Source organism: Trachypithecus francoisi, unplaced genomic scaffold (genome assembly GCF_009764315.1).
Source record: "Trachypithecus francoisi isolate TF-2019V2 unplaced genomic scaffold, Tfra_2.0 Lachesis_group0, whole genome shotgun sequence".
NCBI classification, from domain to species: Eukaryota; Metazoa; Chordata; class Mammalia; order Primates; family Cercopithecidae; genus Trachypithecus; species Trachypithecus francoisi.
Window position 1 is genome coordinate 57,084,423 of NW_022681453.1, and position 18,545 is coordinate 57,102,967.

Consider the following 18,545-nt stretch of genomic DNA (forward strand, 5'->3'; position numbering starts at 1 on the left):
CCTCCCTGCTTCAGTTTCCCTCTGCTAAATGAGGAAGTGGTCAGTGTTTCTATCCTGGCTGTAGGGTAAACACCCTGCGGTGCTTTTAAGAAATATGGACGCTTAGGCCGTAATGCAGACCAAGTTCCTGCACCTAGGGCTTTAAAAAAAAAAACTGCTTATTTTGAAATAACCATAGATGTACAGAAAGTTCCAAATAAAAAGTACAAGATCCTGTGTGCCCCTCCCCTAGCCTTTCCCAGAGATAACATCTTGCACACCTGCAGTACACCATCGATGCTAGGAAAGCCACAGCCCACTGGGCCTATGGGGATTTCACCAGTTACACACGCCTGCATGTTCCTGTGATACCCACTCCCCCAGCTCTGTGTGGCCCCCATGATGATCCAGCACAGGGCCGTCTCCTCACCAGGCTCCCTGGGCACCCTCCATAGCCCCCTTGCCTCTTCCCACCAGCCCTCATCCCTGGCAACTGCCCATCTCTTCTCCATCCCCATCATATTTTCATCTCTCAAGTGCCACACAAATGGAATCATCCAGTGTGCCACTTTTTAAGACTGGCTTTCTGCACTCAGCCCCATGCCCTCTGCATTCAGTCACACTTGGGTGTGGAGGGTCCGCTCTGCCTCTCTGCTGAGCAGTGCTCCCCAGCATGGCTGGGACAGTGTACTTAACCCTTCACCTGCTGAGGGCATCTGGGCAGTTTCCGGTTTGGGGGCTGTTATGACTAGGACTGCCGCAAGTCCTAGTCATAACAAGTCCTTGGACCGGTGTTTGTGTAGACGCAAGTCTTCATTCTCTGGAAGAAACGCCCAAGAGCCCAGCTGGTAGGTCATATGGTGTGTTTATGATGAGTTTTAAAAGAAACTGCCAAACCATTTTCCAGCATGGCTGTACCACACTCCCACCGGCAACAGGTGAGTGATCCAGTTTCCCCGCAGCCCACCTGGCATTTCACGTTGTCCCTTTCTATGTTAGCCATTCAGACAGACGTACACGCTGCCATGTCTGTTTTTTTTTTTTTAAATGAAAGTTCTCACATATTTATTACTGAACACAGCCAACCAACGCGTTCATAACATATTCAGAGAGAAAAAATACATTCCCAATAAAACATGTCCAACTCTCCAGATAGTGGTGACATTTTCAGCTTGATTTGGCAACATGATTGTGACCCTGAGATAGCACCAATATGTGTGCCACCTCAAGTGTAATTCTTTATAGACCCAGCTTGGTTCTTCTCCAATGTCTCCTTTTGGAGTTGTGCCTGATTTTTTTTATCAGTTTTCATCCAAATCCACGGGGGAATGGGACGATTTTGCTTTATTTTCTTGGCCAGGAATCACTTACTCCTGAAAGTCTTGTGGGAAGACATGGCGAGGAGCAGAGTCAAGCACACACCACCATGATGGAGAAAGGAAGAGAGGGGGCTGGCTGTGGTTTTAACCTCGTTTCTCTGTGGGGATGCTGCTACCCATCCTTCCATGAGCTTCTCTGCCACCTGCACGTCATCCTTGCTGGAGCATCTATGTGTACCATCTGCTTCAGAAGCTCCCAGACCTAACGCAGAATCAGTGAATCCCCTCGAGCCTCCCAAGCTTAGACAGTTCTGCCGTTTTAAAAGAACCCATTCGCTGCCTTAAGAATTCTTCCAGAACATCCTGTGCTTTCTGGAAGGAACACCTGGATCCGGGCCTCAGGGTGGGGTCCAGGTGGCCAAAGGCAGCTCTGAGTTGTCTCAGCCAGATGATGACCTTGTGTGTTCCTGAGAGGAATGGGAGGAAAAGGGAAAGAAGGCAGGGACCACGGGGAGAAGAGAGACTCTGGGAGTCAGCTCACAGCCCCGGCAGCTGCCATGACTGGGTTCGCCAGGGGCAACTGGCAAGTGGGCTGGGTGTGTGGTTTCGGGTGAGGGCATGACCCGGGAGGGGCTCGAGGAAGGGACGCTTCAGACTGCTACAGGCCCCAGAAGGGGTTGTATGAGTAATTTGCCTCAATTTCCAAAGGGGTGGGGAGGTCACAGACCTCTCTGTTCCACAGTCCCCCTCCCTCTTACTAAATAAATTGCATATATTCACTGTACTAACTTTAGAAAATAACAGTGAAGCACAACAAGAAAAATAAAATTATCCACCATTCCAACTCCCTGGGGATACCCCAGTGTTAATATTTGAGGAGATTTTCTGGCTGTGCCTGTGTCTGGATGTAGATGTGTTTTAGTTACACAAAAATACGCTCCACTCTGTGAAACACTTTCCCCCGCTTCGCACCGTCTCTTGAGTGTGTTTCTGGGTCTGGAAGCATTCCTCCCCTCGCCCCATGGAAAGCTGGTGGAGCCTGGCAGGCACTCCCCTGCCCACGGTGGGTGTTGAGCTTGGCTGTCTCTCTCGCGTTGGTCCTGGTAAACAAGGCAGTGGCTTCAATAGGGTTTCTGTGCACAGCCACAGTCTATCCTTTAGGACCAATTCCTGGCATGGCTGGGGCACAGGAGGGATGTTTTTGGGCTCTGGGTACACCCGGATATCCACCCAGTGGTGGCACCAACAACACACTCCTACCAGCAACTGACTGTGAGTGCTGGATCATTCTTAGGGCTCCAGAAGTTTCTCTGTTTGGGGCAGAAGCGAGGGCAAGGGAGGAAGCGGTGGGCACCCTTCTACCCTGTCCCCCACACACCAGGCCCTGGCCCTGTGGTTTACATGTCAGCCATTGGTGTCCACAGCCAGGCTATGAGTTGTGTCACAGAAGAAGTGAACAAAAGCACGCTGGGTCTGCATTCCTGGCCTCCCTGCCACCCCACCATGTTGCCAGAGAGAAGGGAGCCTAACAGCGATGCCAGGTCTCCCAGGCTCACTGTGCCCCTTGAGCTCAGGGACGGGATGCAGTCATCCCTCCTCTCTGGGCTTCCTGAGGCTGAGGCACAGAGAAGTGAAGAGGTGGCCTCTGGACTTGAGCCCAGGAAAGCCACTGGGTCACCTTGCGGTCTCATTCCATGATCCCCGAGGGGTGAGGCTGTTTGCCAGTGTCACACGGTGGGACCCCAGGAGCCACGGTGGGGCACTTGGGTCAGACGGATCCTGTTGGGCTTCCCAGTGCAGGCCTCAAAAGCCACATGACCCTGTCTGAGCCTCAGTTTCCTCATTTGTAAAACGGGCTGATCAGAGGTTACAGCGAGGCTCCCAGGAGCTGACGGCTGGAGGCACCTCATAAACCGGCCTGAGGGGTTGCTACACTGGTTCATGCCCCTGTCCTGCCCAGGCCTCCCAAGCTCTGAGAAGGCCACAGAAGGCTCCTGTCCACCCACTGCCAGCCTCCTGTCCTGGCTCTGGGCCACAGACCGCCCTGCCTGTGGGCCTGGGGCCCCATCACTGGGCACAGTGAGGCGATTGTCCCAGGGTTGGCCTCCACACCCCTCCATCCTGCCAAACTGCCCTGCCCAGGAGCTCAGCCCGCCTGTGTCTGGAAACTCCCTCCTGTGGGAGCAGACGGGGGTCTCAGTGAGGTCTTCCTGGACGGAGAGCCCAGGGTAGCCAGGCAGAAGCCCTGGGGTGAGACCTGTCTGGGCCTGAGTTTCCCCATCAGTGTCACGAGGAGTTTGTCTAGAGAAGCAGTTACTAACTTTGGCAAGGAGAGTCTCAGGCCACTTTGAAACGAAGCTTCATTCAACCTAGTCTCCACACAGCCCCCACTTTAAGGTCTAAGAGCTTAGTACTAATTCATTTCATGCTCACAACCACCCTGTGACACGAGATATTCTCCTTCCCACTTTACAGATGTGAAAACGGAGGCACCTAGCCATGATCAGAGGCATAACTCAAAGACCGAATAGGACAGATGCCTTCACTACCCACGTAGGGCAGGGACACAGGCAAAATACACAAACAATATAACCTCAAGAGATCCAGAAAGTAATACCAGGAGACAGTGGATGGGTAGAGTGGGAAGCAGGGGGCTACCCCCACTAACCTGGTCCAGAGCTGCCTCGAGGAAGAGGCAACCACTGAGCCAAGGTCACAGAGGGAGTACATGCTGTGCAAGGGGCCAGCAAGGACAAAAGCGTGCAGAGTGACCTCGGAACATCCTGGTAGAGCGGCCCTAGCGTGCAGGATCCAGGTCCAAGGTGGGCCAGGCCAGGCATCTACTGCAGGAACGAAGGCCTGGCTTTCATAGAGAGGCCCACCTGGACTGTCACACCTGCCAAGTAGCACCACTGAGATGTCCCCCCAACCACCATCCCAGCTTCTTCTGTGACCCCCAAAGGCTCCACTAAGGACTCTCTTCTTAAGGCAGCAGCACGAGTCATGAGTGTCTCGGGTCAGGGCATGTCCAATTTCTCCTGGGCTTGTCCGGGTGGGACCAAGGCCTCACCATGTGGCCTGGAGCCTGACCAAGCCTGTGCATCAGTGTCCTTTGGTCCCGAGTCCAGGACTGCTGCCAAGTCCTATTCATTCTAGGCCCAATTCACTGACGGGCAAGAAGCAGATAGAAACCTTAGTCTAGTACAGGCTTGGGGGAGGGGTGTACCTGCAATCTTTGGAGTTGAGCGCTCCCAACCTCAACTCCTTGCCCTGAAAGAACTATCTGGCACCACCCCATCTACAGGGCAAATACAGCTTCCAGCAAACCCTCTGGGGTCCACCTGGCCTTTCTGAGGGGTCCTTCCTGGGTTTTCAGCCTCACCTCCTTCGGGTGTCAGACCCTTCAGGTGCTGACAGGATCTCATTTAATCCTCAAGCTGCCCTGGGAAGCTTGAGTTTCTTATTCCCATTTTACAGATAAGGAAACTGAGGCTCCGAAAGGCGGAGACCTCCCCAAGCCTCCTCCGCAGATAAGTGGCTCCACTTAGCTCCTGACCTGAGCCTGTGGGCTCTGTCCCCTGCTCCCTGCTCTAGAGTCCTGCCCCACTCACAGTCAGCTCAGGTGGCTGATCTCCAACCACGAAGAACATTCTGGGCCCTCCCAACCTCAGGATGGAGGATTTGCTGAGACGAGCGTTCTCTGAGGGTGTCCTTCCACTGGAGGTCCTTAGGATATTCAGAAAGCAACCCAATTCACCCCAGACCTAGCAACTTACACATTTTTAAAATTTCATTTTAAAATCGCTAATGTATACTCATGGTTCAAAACAAAAACACAAAAGTTGTCATGTGGAAGGTCTCCCTCCTAAACGTTCCATATCCACCAGGCTCCCAGGCACACAATGCACACCTGTAATGCATACACGCTCCCCTGGTCTCTTACTCCTTACACAGAGCCCCATCTCCTGGGCTCCCTTACAAGATTTCCTTATGTGAACACAAGCAGACACATACTCACACAGAGATGGGCAGTATGCAGGAGTTCAAGACTTGCAATGCATACATGTTCCCCTAGTCTCTTGCTCCTTACACAGAGGCCTTATCTTGACCACAATGTGCTCCTGCCTTCCCCCAACAACAATACACTCTTAAACTCCCTTTCTGGCCATTCAGTCTCAGGCACAGCTGCCCACGTGGACTGAAGACACAGTCAGGGGATGGAGGTGGCCTCTGCTTCACAGCCGCCCTCCCAGACCTGAGCCCCTGACCTAAAACAGTGGTGGGGAGCACAGCGTACACCTGCTGGGTACAGTGGAGGCCCCAGGCCAATCTTGGCCCTGTAGACTTTTCCATGCCCAATGGAGGGTCTACAGGACAGCCCTCCAACCCACAACATACCCTCAGAGCCATGCTGCCCTCACATGGCCAAACAAGCACACACACAAGACACACTCAGCCCATACAATGCAGACACTACATACACACATGTGCAAGCAGGCACATACACACGGGCTCTTCCAGTGAGTGGCGGGCAATACCCCAGTGTCCCCAGGCCTGGTCTTAGGTGGCTGAGCACAGACAGGAGAAGTGCCTGGCACAGGGTCACACAGTGAGCAAAGGTTAGGCTAGGATGGGACCCCAGACACCCTGCCTGCCGGCCTGGGAGCCCTACCACTGGGCACAGTGAGGTGATTGTCACAGGGTTGGCCTCCAAAGCTCCTCCATCCTGCCAAACGACCCTGCCCAGAAGTTCAGCCCGCCTGAGTCTGGAAAACTCCCTGCTGTTTTAGGGCTCTCTTTACCTACTCCGCCATCCCATGCCTGCACTCAGCAACCACATGAAAGGAAAATCTGTCCCCAGGCTCCCTGCAACTGAGGGTCAGGAGCACAGACAGCAGGTGACAAAACAGCTCAGGCTTTAACTCACACATCCTTCTGATTAAGAAACAACATTTTCGGCCGGGCATGGTGGCTCAAGCCTGTAATCCCAGCACTTTGGGAGGCCGAGACGGGCGAATCACGAGGTCAGGAGATCGAGACCATCCTGGCTAACACGGTGAAACCCCGTCTCTACTAAAAAATACAAAAAACTAGCCGGGCGTGGTGGCGGGCGCCTGTAGTCCCAGCTACTCGGGAGGCTGAGGCAGGAGAATGGCGTAAACCTGGGAGGCGGAGCTTGCAGTGAGCTGAGATCCGGCCACTGCACTCCAGCCTGGGCCACAGAGCGAGACTCCGTCTCAAAAAAAAAAAAAAAAAAAAGAAACAACATTTTCAGGCCTGGCACAGCGGCTCACACCTTAATCCCCCATACTTCGGGAGGCCAAGGCAGGCAGATCACTTGAGGTCAGGAGTTCAAGACTAGCCTGGGCAAGATGGTGAAACCCCGTCTCAACAAAAAATACAAAAAATAGCCGGGAGTGGTGGCGGGTAACTGTAATCCCAGCTACTTAGGAGGCTGAGGTATGAGAATTGCTTGAACCCAGTGGGTGGAGGTTGCAGTGAGCTGAGATGGTGCCACTGCACTCCAGCCTGGCACAGGCGACAGAGGGAGACTGTCTCAAAAAAAAAAAAAAAAAAAGGAAAAAAAAATAGTAATTTTGAAACCCCTGTGGGCCAGACGCTGGGCTGGGGGCTTCCACGCAAACCCCACAGGGGCATGAAGGTTAGGAGAGGCCAATAAAGGCTAGGCCACGATGGGCTGAGTGCCACTGTGTGCCTGGTATATGACCTCTGTCCTTCCAAACATCCTTGGGGGTAGGGGTTGTTATCTTTCCCACCTCGCAGAGGAGCAAGCTGGGGTTCACAGAGGTCAACTGGTTCTCTGAAGTCACACAGCAGGTAAGGGCCCTCTTTGTGGCCAGTTAGCACCATCCAGGGGAGGACCTGGAGGGCAGCTGCAGGGGACCTGAAGCCTTAGTGGGGCCCTGGAAGCAGAACCCACCCCCAGCCTGTGAGTTCAAGGGTATGTTGGTTTCTGGATAAAAAGAGCCCAACATGCCTCCCATCCCCCGCCATGCATGAGAGGGAGGAGCTGGAAAGCTCGGTCTGAGCGTGCGGGCTTCTATTTCAGGGGCGCAAGATGCTGTCATGGCATGCACTGTTCCCCATGCATCTGTCTCCACTTGGGACACAGAGCATTTTCCCAGCAGAGAGCTGCAGCAGGGCGGCAGGCCTTGGATGCCCTCGGCTCAGGGGGTGGCTGGTAGCCTTGGCCAGCAGCGGAGAGCGCTGCCCTCAGCCAGGTAGGTGGGCTGAGCCCTGGGGTGCAGGAGGTGGATGGAGGGGTAGTGCCCTTACCAGGGCATGAGAGTGGGGATGGTGCCAGCCTCTGACACAGCCTCTCCTGGGCTCCCTCCACTCTTTGGGGCCACTAAGGTCACCGTCCTGAGTCTGACCTCCTTCCACCCCTTCAGACACAAGGAGCTCAGTGCTCCTGGGCTCCTCCCTGGGTGTCCCATAGGGCTCTCCTTACACCAGCAGGCCCCATCCCAGGGGCCCATCTCAGCAATGGCGGTGCCACCCATCAGACCCCCAGGCCAGACTACTGGGCACCACGGTCTACCATGCCTTTGATGCCCTGTTCTCCCCTGCTTCTTCCCAGCCTTGGGCTGAATCTTTGTGGGCACCCTGGGCATCTCTGCTTCAGCAGCTGCCTCAGCCTCCCCATCAGACCATCTCCAGCTTTTCCTATCACCCCCTGCCCACACAGCACAGGCCTGGCATGGGGGCACCCTCTGGGTGATGTGAGAGAGGCAGCATGGGGGCTCATGCCTGGAATCCCAGCACTTCAGGAGGCTGAGGCAGGAGGAACCCCAGGAGTTCAAGACCAGCCTGGACAACATGGCAAAACCCAGTCTCTACAAAAAAATAAAAAAAAATTAGCCAGTGTGGTGGTGGGTGCCTGTGTCCAACTACTTGTGAGGCTGAGGTGGGAGGCTCACCCGAGCCCAGGAGTTCAAGGCTCCGGTGAGCTGAGATTGGGCCACTATACTCCAGCCTGGGTGACAGAGCAAGACCCTGTCTCTAAAATATGAAAGAAGGAAGGAAGGAAGGGAGGGAGGGAGGGAGGGAAGGAAAAGAGAAACAATATACTTCAGGCTAAAGGAGACAACATGGGTCTCTAGTTATGCGTGGCCTGGCCCTCCCTGAGAACTTGCTCTTGCTTAGGAACCCCCTGTGCACTTCCTACCCCATGGTTCTGGCCCACAAGGCCGGGAATGGCCCATATTATAGACAGGGACGAGGGGACAGAGCCGGCAGCACCGTTCCTCCCTCACCATTCCTCCCTAGGGAGGCTCAAAGCAGCCAGGAAGGGTTTCCCCTCCTTGAGATGCTGGCAAAAAGGATTTCAGGTCAATCTGGAATAAATGATGAGTTTTTTCATGTAACATACAATGCCCTAGGCAGTTTTTAAAAATATCTATCACTAGGAAAAGAGGAAAGACGAAATGGTAAGAAAAAGTGCTTATTTATAGGTCCCAGTTGGCAAAGCAAGAGGGGGATGTGCCAGCCCGGAGGTGCAGCTGGATCCTGAACATCAGGGGTCCCAGGACTTACCTAGCACATGCAGTCCTCAGCCCCCACCAAGATCCACAGAGCCCCTAACATACAGAGCCCACGACTCCAGGCCCTGTGCTGATGCCAGGGGCCAGCTGCCCGGTGTGGGGTGCTGGGCTGGCCTCCCTGGTGCCTGAGCCATGGCTCTGGCTGCCCTGGGCCTCTGCACACTACTGCACTGAGGCTACCAGCTCCGTCCAGACTTGCCCCAAACTGCCAGGCTCTCCTCTAACTCCAAGCAAAATCTGGTGGCCTGTTTCTAGACTTGGTTTACCTCCATCCCAACAAACACACACATTTGAATTCCCCTCCTAATTCCCAGCCCAGTGGTTCAGGGGGGCTGACCCCATGCTCCAGCTACAGGTGTGGCCAGGTGACAGAGGCTGGCCAATCAGCACATGGCTCCTATTGGGGATGGAGATGGTTTCAGGAATGGCCATGAGCCCCAGGGCTGACCAGGGGACTGAGGCTGCTGAGGGGGCTGGAGCCTCCACACAGGAACGTGTCCTGGGGAAAGGTGAAGGTGAACAGGACATGGCCACGGGAATGTTGGAGCCTCTGGAGCCAGCCACACTGAAGCCAGACTGTGGGCTACTCACTGACGTAACCACAGAAATCCCTTTGACTTGAGTTTCTGCTGTTTGCCACCCAAAGGCTCCTGATGGATACACCGTTATGGCCCAGCTTCCCTTCCCTTCCCAGATGTTCACATTTCTTAAGTCCTAGCATGTCCTGAAGCCTAGCCCTGTGCCATGAGAATCCAGGGGAGGATGGGGACAGGAATAATCTCTATAGGTCACAGAGATACCACAGGCCTTATTACCTCATTCTGTCCTGATGGCCACCCTGCAAGGCTGGTATTATTAGCCTCATTTTACAGAAAAGGAAATAGGTTCAGAGAGATTAAGTCATCTGCCCCAAGTCACACAGCCACTGGGCAGCAGATAAGGAGTTCCATCTGAGCAGCTCCTTGGAGAGCTGCGGGGTCCTGGCAGGGGAGGTACAGAAAAAGGTCTTGATTACTCCCAGATCTTGGATCCCACATCTGCTGGGCTCCCCTGGTCTTGGGGAGCTCCTCTGAGGCGGCCCAACCTCTCTGCAGCCCAGAGATGGTCAGGGGACAGAAACCTGAACAAGGAAAGGGGCTGGAGAGACTTGAGGGCATTTCTCTCTTATCTGATGGTGGAGGGCAAATGGGAGGAAAACGCTTGGTGTCATCGCGGGGCCACCGAGGGCCCTGAGAGACAGGCAGTAAACTTCAGCCAGGGCCCTGGTGATTTAAGATGTATTACTTCCCTTAGAAACCATTCCAAGCAGATGTCAGGGACATCTTGATGAGGAATGAAGCCGTTGGTGTCAATAAAACATTTTTCTATTAGCCACGGTCAGGTCAGCCACCTGCTGAGCCACAGGAATTGCTCTGACAGGATCTTCATTCCTCGGAGGTCAGGTCCGTGTGGCAAGGTCATGCCATGGGATATAAAGGGGGATGGGTATCTCTGGTGCAGCCCCAGCTCCTCCGAGTCCTGATATCCTAAGCTCATGCTCAGGAAATGGGATGCACAGGGGAGGGAGAGCCGGGACTCCTGGGCTGGGCAGTCTAGTGGGCAAAGCCTGGTCCCTCAGAGAGCCGACAGCACGCCCGATCTGGCTTCCCCACCACCCTGTTCACTGCCCCAGTCCTGCCCACAACCTCACCAGCCATGTCCCAGCTTTCCTTCAACCAGTAACAAGTCAATTCACTGAAAGCCAATTCATAGAACAGTCAATTTGTAGAATGACAAAGTCATAAAAAAGACTTGCTTCCTCCCTTAACCTTTTAGCTTTAGTTGACTGGTCCATTTTCGTCTTCAAAACAACATTTGATGGAATGTTATTTGTCTCTGTCCCTGCTGCCCACTGTGGTGGCAGGAGGCAGAGACAAGCGTGGTGACTGTGTCATCAGGAATGCTGCAGGCACAGGGCAGAGGAGGGCAGGAGTGGCCATCAGCAGGGCTGTCCTGCAAGCCCAGAGGAGCAGGAAGGCCCACCTGAGAAGAGGGCGGGGCTGGGCTGGGGCTGGGGCTGGGGCCCTGGTTCTGGGAGGCATCTGGGGACAATGGATAAGACCCCCGTTCCATCAGCCAGCTGACATCCACTGCCTACTGGCAGAATAGGGTCTCAAACTCAGAACCCCTGGGGGCTAGCCAGGCCCCAGCTGGCAGCCAAAGGGGCTTGTGCTGCCTTTCTGGGGTGAGGGGCTGGCCCCAGTGCCCCTGGTGGGATGCAGCCTTGGAGAGAAGGGCCCAAGATGTCTCAGGTGTCAGGGAGGGGAGGGCAGTAGAGGTTGGTGACCATGGCGCACCACCAAGGAACTGAGACTGGGAGGCCACTGGCTGTCCGCTGTCCTCAATCACCAGAGATTTCAGTCTGTCAGACCCAATACCTACTCTCACCTTTTTAAAATTAAACTTTTTATTTTGAGATAATCGTAGATTCATTTGCAGTTGTTAAAACAAACAAAAAAAACAATACAGAGAGATCTTATATACACTGTTTCCCCCAATGGTAACATCTTACAAAATTATTGGATCCATCACCACCAGGATACTGACACTGCACTGTTCCCCCACCTTAGGTAGATTTCCTGTCTTGCTTGTACTGTGGAGCCGACACACACGATACGCCTGCATAGAACTAAACACACTCATGCACACACATACAGGCAAATACAAGTGCCACCACAATCAAAATACACAATAGCTCCATTACCACAAAGATCCCTTGTCCAGCACCCACCTCCTTAAAACCAGAGCTTTGCACTGTCCTCGTCTCTCTTCTCAAATGAAGTTGATGAGTCATGTGATCCATCTACACACACATTTAAAACAGAACCAAGAGAATGGCTGGATGGTAACATTACAGGAAAAAAAAAAAAAAGGAAAATAATTTAGAATAAAATAAAGGGTAATTTGTCATGTTAATGGTGGGTGGGCCTATCCTATAGTCACCTGTCAGGTCGTGTGACAGCGACCACAAACACAGATGGATGCTGGAGTTCACTGGGGACTCTGGCACCACGAGAGATGCTGTCCTTGGTGATGTGGTGCTCTGAATGGTGGCAGCTCTTGGCGGAGCTCCGAATATATCAGAGTCTGATCTTCCCTCGACTGCGAGAGCAGTTGCATTCCTGGAAAACTCAATGCATATTCAAATCATACAAAATGCATTTTGTGGTTTGGATGTCAAGAGGAGTGAGGACCAGACTCAGATAGTTGCTCACAGATTTTCACACCCATAAATACCTGTGCGGATTCTTGGTGTAGGGGCCTTGCCCTGCACAGCCTAGGCTGGCCCCGCTCCCAGATGCCCTCTGGCAGCTCTGCCTGCATCTGGGGGCCCACTGTCAAAGAGATGCTGATAACCGTGCCCAGGACTGACCTGGACGGAGAGACAGCCAAGGTGACAATGATGAAGGCTCGACGCATAGGCTTCCGGGAGGTGTGTGTGTGTGGGTTCATCTTGGAATGTTCAGGCCCAGTCCCGCCAGCCTCCCTTCTCCTGCCTGGGGGAGACACACAGGGCTTGGCTTCCTTCATGGAGGCCCCACTGCAAGCAGCGGGCCAGGGCTTCCCACGGAGGGAGATCACTGCCTCCTGCAGCGGCCGGCTGGTCACACATCCCCCAAGTTGAGTATTTCATTGGCTCAAATCCAGAACCACAAAACAGTGATGGGAAAACTAAACCGCTCTGTGTCACCAGCTTGCTGAGGGAGCACTTCAGTGATGAAGCACTCATACACATGCACAGAAATTCACCAGGGACCCAAAGGAACTGGACACAGCTGTGGCCTCTGGGCAGAAAAACGAGAAGCAGGGAACCACACAGACAATGTGTGCAGCCCTTTTTTGTACCATGTGAATGAATAATCTCTCAGTTATATGAATACATTTAAAAAACAACAAAAACATAACCATCCCTTTTGTAAGCTAAACTTCATCACTCACACTTTTATTCAGGAAGGGGAAATTTAAAAACACAAGACACCACTTCACACCATTAGGATGGCTATTACTAAAGAAAAACAGAAAGTAACAAGTGATAGCAAAGATGTGGAGAAACTAGGACCCTTGTGCAGTGCTGGAGGGAAGGTAAAACAGTGCAGCTGCTGTGGAATACAGTATGGCGGCTCCTCAAAACATTCAACATCCAATCACCACCTGACCCAGCAAGCCCACTTCCGAGTACACACCCAACAGAAATGGAACCAGGGACTTGGAGAGGTATTTGCACACCCATGTTCACAGCAGCACTATTCACAATAGCCAAAAGGCAGAAACAACCCAGTGTCCACCAATGGGTGAATGCACAAACAAAATGTGGTCGATCCGCACAATGGAACAGTGTTCAGCTTTAAAAAGGAAGGAAGTTCTGCCCATTGCTGCAGCACAGATGAACCTTGAGGACATGATGCTAAGTGAAGTAAGCCAGTCAGGAAAGGACAACTGCTGTCTGATTCCACTCACATGACATCCCCAGGGCAGTCACATTCACAGGGACAGAGAGTGGAATGGTGGGCGCCAGGGGCTGGGGATGCGAGATGGGAGTCTACGCTCACGGAGCACAGAGCCTTTTTTGGGAAAGTGAAGTTCTGGAGATGGAGGGTGTGTTGGCTGCACAACACTGTGAATGCACTTATTGCAGCTGAAATGTGTGTAATTAAAAAGGGCAAACGTGGTGGATCTGCACAATGGAATGGTTTTCAGCTTTAAAAAAGGAGGTTTTCTGTCTATCTTACCACAATTTTTAAAAATGGTGATTTGTGGCTTGTCAGGCCAGGCCCTGCAGGGATGCTAGAAAGCAAAAGTGGGACTTCCAGGCAGCTAGTGACAACAGAGGGGCCGGCAATGTGTCTGTCGCAGGGAGGACTCGCCATGCAGGAGCTCCATGAGGGGACCCATTTGCCTGGGGGAGTCAGGAGAGAGGCACAGGCTGGACTGTGAGGTCTGAGGTGAAGAGAAGGGCACTCCCGGTAGAGGAGCCAGCATGGGCAAGAGTGTGGCGGGTTGAGCCTTCCAGGCAGTGCTGGGCAGCAGACGGAATGTTGTGGGATCGGGAGAGGCCAGGAGGAGCAGGACAGAGGGCCTCAGGATCCAGAGTGGCTGAGGAGAGAGGGGTGTGTGCGGGAAGGGGAGCCCACTGCCCCACCCCGTTCTCTTCTCAGTTCTATCCAGGAGCTGCTCTGGCAGGTGCCACCAAGGTCTTATTTACTGTGTCCCTTCTTTGGGCGGTCAGCTTCATGCAGGCAGGGCGGGCCTGGTTCGTTTACAGGCGTAGCCCACAGGCCTGGTGTGTGTCAGGACGTGGACTAGACGTCCAGTGACCATGGTGGGCTGAGCGAATGAACGGGTGATTGATCGGCAGGATGGGGCCACGTGAATGAGCCAGCACGCCTGGAGCTGCTGTGCCTGGCAGACACAGCTCCTCCCAGTTCCCTGTGTGTCGCAGCATAACCATGAACTTTCAGATGAGGTCACAGGCCCAGAGAGGGCAAGCAGCCTGGCCAGGATCACGCAGTGTGGCAGGGACAGAGCTGGAGTGGAGCCTCCTTGTCCTGCTCTGTAAGGCTCCAGGTGAGCCAGGGCCTCAGAGACCAAGGGGCAGAGTATTTTCATCTGCTCTGCCTGCAGGGAGCCTCCTGGGGTAAGAGTGAGAGAACAGGAGCCATCCAACAGGCTGGAAGGAGCGGGAAGGGCAGACGGGGCTGTGTCATCAGTAGGCTTTTGGGGGAAAGCAGCAGGCTCTAAGGTGAGCCTGGGAGCAGCTCAGCCAGTACCCAGAAGCAACACCTCCTAAGACCCCACTGGTGGTGACAAAACTGGTCTAGTCCACAGGTACTGGGTGCTGGGCCCCCAGCCACTGTGGGACAAGTACCCTCAGCACCCAGGACAAGCAGGCTGGGGGCAACTATGCCGCAGCAGCAGTGGCCAACACGTTCCAGGTAGTGCATGCAGTGGGGAAGGGGTAGGAAGGGACACAGCCTCGTGACCAAGAGATCTGGAACCTGCTCGGGGTAAGGCGTCAGGACCCCCAACACCTGGGCCCCCTGACTGCCCTCCTTCCCTTCCTCATCCTATCTCTGTGCACCGGGTACCCACCGGCCCCACCCACAAGGGCACACAGACTTGGCTTGGGAGGAGCAGGGTCTGGAGTCTGGCAGATTCACTCGCTGTGACCCTAAGCAAGGCACTTCCCTGGAAAATAGGATGGCACACAACCACCCTGCCAGAGTTGTGGGATTCAACAAGAGAAGGCACTCTTGTTATTCTTAAAGACCAAGTGAGTGAGTCAGCGCAAGGAGGCAGGCCAGGGCCCTGATGAGAGGGTGCCAAGTCCTTTAGGGGCACAGGGTGCCTTGGGGGGCTTCAACAAAGCGCCGCCAGGGAGGGACAAGGATGGCGCCACACTTGCTGAGCTTGAGGCCCAGCCCGCCCACTGGCCCACAGGCAAGCCCTGGAAGGGGAGTATCAGCCCCGCCGCATAGAGCTCTTCCAGGAAGCCCTCCCCATCTCCTGAGTGGCACAGTTCACTCAATCCATTCCCACTGGGCTCTTTATCTTCTTCATTTCTCTATGTCCTTCTCCCCTGCAGTATCCCCTGAAAGCGGCACCCTCTCAGTGGTTCCCAGCACTGAGTTGGGCACACAGCAGGTGTGCCATTAACACTAGCTGAATGCAAGGAAGTGAAGGCCCAGGCCTGGCTATGTGGCCTTGGCTGCATGTCCCAGTCTTTCTGAGTTATAACCAGGACCTGCCCAATTGCCTCCTGGGGCTGTAAAGGGTGGATAGACGCTATAGCATTCTTGGAAAATAGCCCAGTGCTGTGTGGGTCATTCATAATGACCATTTTTCATAATGATCACTGCATGGCAAGAAAGGCTACTGGTCATCACATGTGCTTGAGAGTGAAGACTGGGCCTCAGGTTCCCTACCTGCATCTCTCTCTGTAGGCTGGGGCTGCTCTTCCCTGGCATCAAGCCCAGGCCTACTGTCCAGCAGATGCTGATAATTCTGCCTACGGAACTGACCCAGCCAAGGTGATAATGGTGAAAGCTCAATGCACAAGTTTCTTGGAGGTGTGCGTGTGGAATGTTCCAGGCCCAGTCCCACCAGTGTCCCTTCTTCTGTCTGGGGGAGACCCATCAGGGCTTGGCTTCCTTTATGAAGGCCCCACTGCAAGCAGCAGGTCAGGGCATCCCACTGGAGGGAGACCACTGCCTCCTGCAGGGGCCGGCTGGTCACCATGTCCCCCAAACAGAAGGAAGAGAGGGGCCGGGACAGTTCCAGGAAGTGAATGAATGAATGAGCAGGCATGGGTGGAAAGTGCTCCACTGGCCTGGCCAAGCAGCCCACATCTCACACACCACAAACTCCTCACAGCCTCACTTCCTGTGTTCAAGTGACAGGATATGACATGCCTGTGAGGACAGAGGGTCCCCTTGCAGCGATGATGAAAAGGACGCTGTAGTTACAGAAGTGGGGGCCATCCTTCATTCAGACACCATTCATGAAGCTGCCAGTACAGCAATGACCTCGGGTGTCAGCAAGTTTGATTCAGGGTCTGATTCTTAGAAGCCACCTGATGTTCCCCCACTGGGTTAAGAAATCTTCCCCTGCTTTTGTTGTCATTCTTTATCCCGTCCAGTGTGCCACCTTCACAATGGACTGAGCCCTGACTGGGACAGAGTCTCCATTCCATAAAGCTCCCTTGGGTGCACACCAGGGGCCCAGAGAGTGGAAGGGGCGGAAATGGAGGCTAGGGAGCGAGGACAGTGGGGTGCTGGGGGGCCCACTGGCAGGGCACCTCTAGGCTGAGGAGAGCCTGGCCATGCCGTGCACAGGGCCACTGGAGCAAGTTTGCCCCGATTTGACATGTGGCATGTTAGGGAAGGTACACCGCTTCCAAATGTACAGCAGGAAACAGTTGTGTGACCCCAGTCAAGTTCCTTCCCCTCTCTGAGCCTCGGTTTCCTCTTCTGTAAAATGGGATCAACAGTATCACATTTTGCAGCAGTTGGTGAGACTCAGCGAGGCAACTAAGCACGAGAACGCTTTGCAATCAAGTTGGGCAGCTCTGAGAGTGGCTACAATGCCGCTGTTGGGAAAGTTAAACATCTAGAGATGCTCAACACCCCATCTCCTTTCCACACTGAAAGGCTGGGTAACAATAAGGTCTGAGCAGCAGGTGCTGGGAAAGCCTGGGTCTAGGAGTGGGCTTGCCACGGGTTCTGGGTGGGGAGTAGTGGTGGGCAAATACAGGCTTTCAAGTGCAGCAGGGTAACCTCAGAAAAGGCCTGCTCTTGGTTGCAAAATCCTTGCATACAAACAGAGCCACCCCCTCCTGGTCTATTTGGTATTTCGGTGCCAATAGGTTTGGTGGCAGAGGAGGGATGGCCTGGAAGTCACAATGCTCAGACTGTGGGAGCCTGAGAACTGGAGAAGAGTGAAAAGACCCACAGGAAAGGAAGACAGTGAGCGCTGAGCCCCCTCTCTCAGGCAGGAAGGCTAGACGAGCTTAGTCCAGGAATCAGCAAACCCACCAGCGCCATGTGTTCAAATGCAGGTGGCTGGGCCCCCAACAGATTGAAGCAGACTCTCCAGGGAAGAGTATTAGAATTCATATAGAACATTGTCCCCACAAAACCGCAATTGGATGGGCTTGGGCAATGCAGCCACAGTGAATAGCTGCATCCCGGGAACATCAACCACACCTGGACATTAAAATTATCTGGAAAACAAAAAAGATCCTGAGGCTTGAGCCCTCCCCCAGACCTAGACACCAGAATGTCTGGGGGTGCGACTCACACGTTTTTTTTTAACTGCTCCTCAAGTGATTCCAGTATAGTTCCTGGGCTACAACCCCCACCCCAGGCTAGTATATTCCAGGGTTCCAGTAGAACTGTGTTGAGCCTCAATTTCCCCATCTCTCAAATGGGGGTCTTAGTGCCTGCCCAGACACAGCCTTTGTGAGGATGACGTTTCTGAGCACTGGAGGCAAGCAAGCACTGGGCCAAGTAACCTGAACATGAATTGTCACATTTCATCCTCATGACATCTCCCCTCCCTGAGGGTATAACAGCCCCCGAGAGTTCAGAATTTCTCTGGCATCAGGCTCCTGGGCCCAGGCAAAGGTGTGGCAGGGAGGAGACAGCTGGCTCAGGAGGACCTATTCCCAGCCACTGTGGAGGAAGTTACACGCTGGGAAAGGATTTACTATTTGTTTCCGAAAATACAGCGAGGGCCTTGCCACAGGGAGTGAGAACTTTGGTGTGTTCTGCTCACATCGAGCAACCAACCTGTGAGCTTCTCCACTAAAAAAGCAAGTGAGCATCACAGCGAACCAGAGGCCACCGCCATCCCCCGCGGGCTCCCGCCTGGGTCTGCTGACGCAGCAGAGGCAGAGGTGTGTTTACTTTCCCTCAGTGGAGGTGACGGGGAGCTGCCACTCTCTCAGGGGCTCCACAGGCCCTTGCTGTGGTAAGAGGCCTCCATCGAATAGGGAGGCCTTGGGGTAGCCCCCAGAAGGCTCCCCACATACTGCTTCGGGCCTCCTTTTCCTAGCCTTGCGACTGAGCCCAGCTCAAGAGGACTCAGCCATAATCTCTAACCTCCTAAGGTCTGAGGTCACTGCACAGCCCCAAACGAGTGGGCC

The 18,545-nt window shown here is 54.0% G+C and overlaps 1 protein-coding gene and 1 pseudogene across 4 annotated transcripts in view; both read right to left on the bottom strand.

Annotated features, from left to right (window-relative positions):
- IQSEC1 (IQ motif and Sec7 domain ArfGEF 1) overlaps window positions 1-18,545 on the bottom strand; it is a 396,118-nt gene that overhangs the window by 157,461 nt on the left and 220,112 nt on the right. The window lies entirely within an intron of this gene.
- On the bottom strand, window positions 1,073-1,375 carry LOC117083283 (annotated as a pseudogene).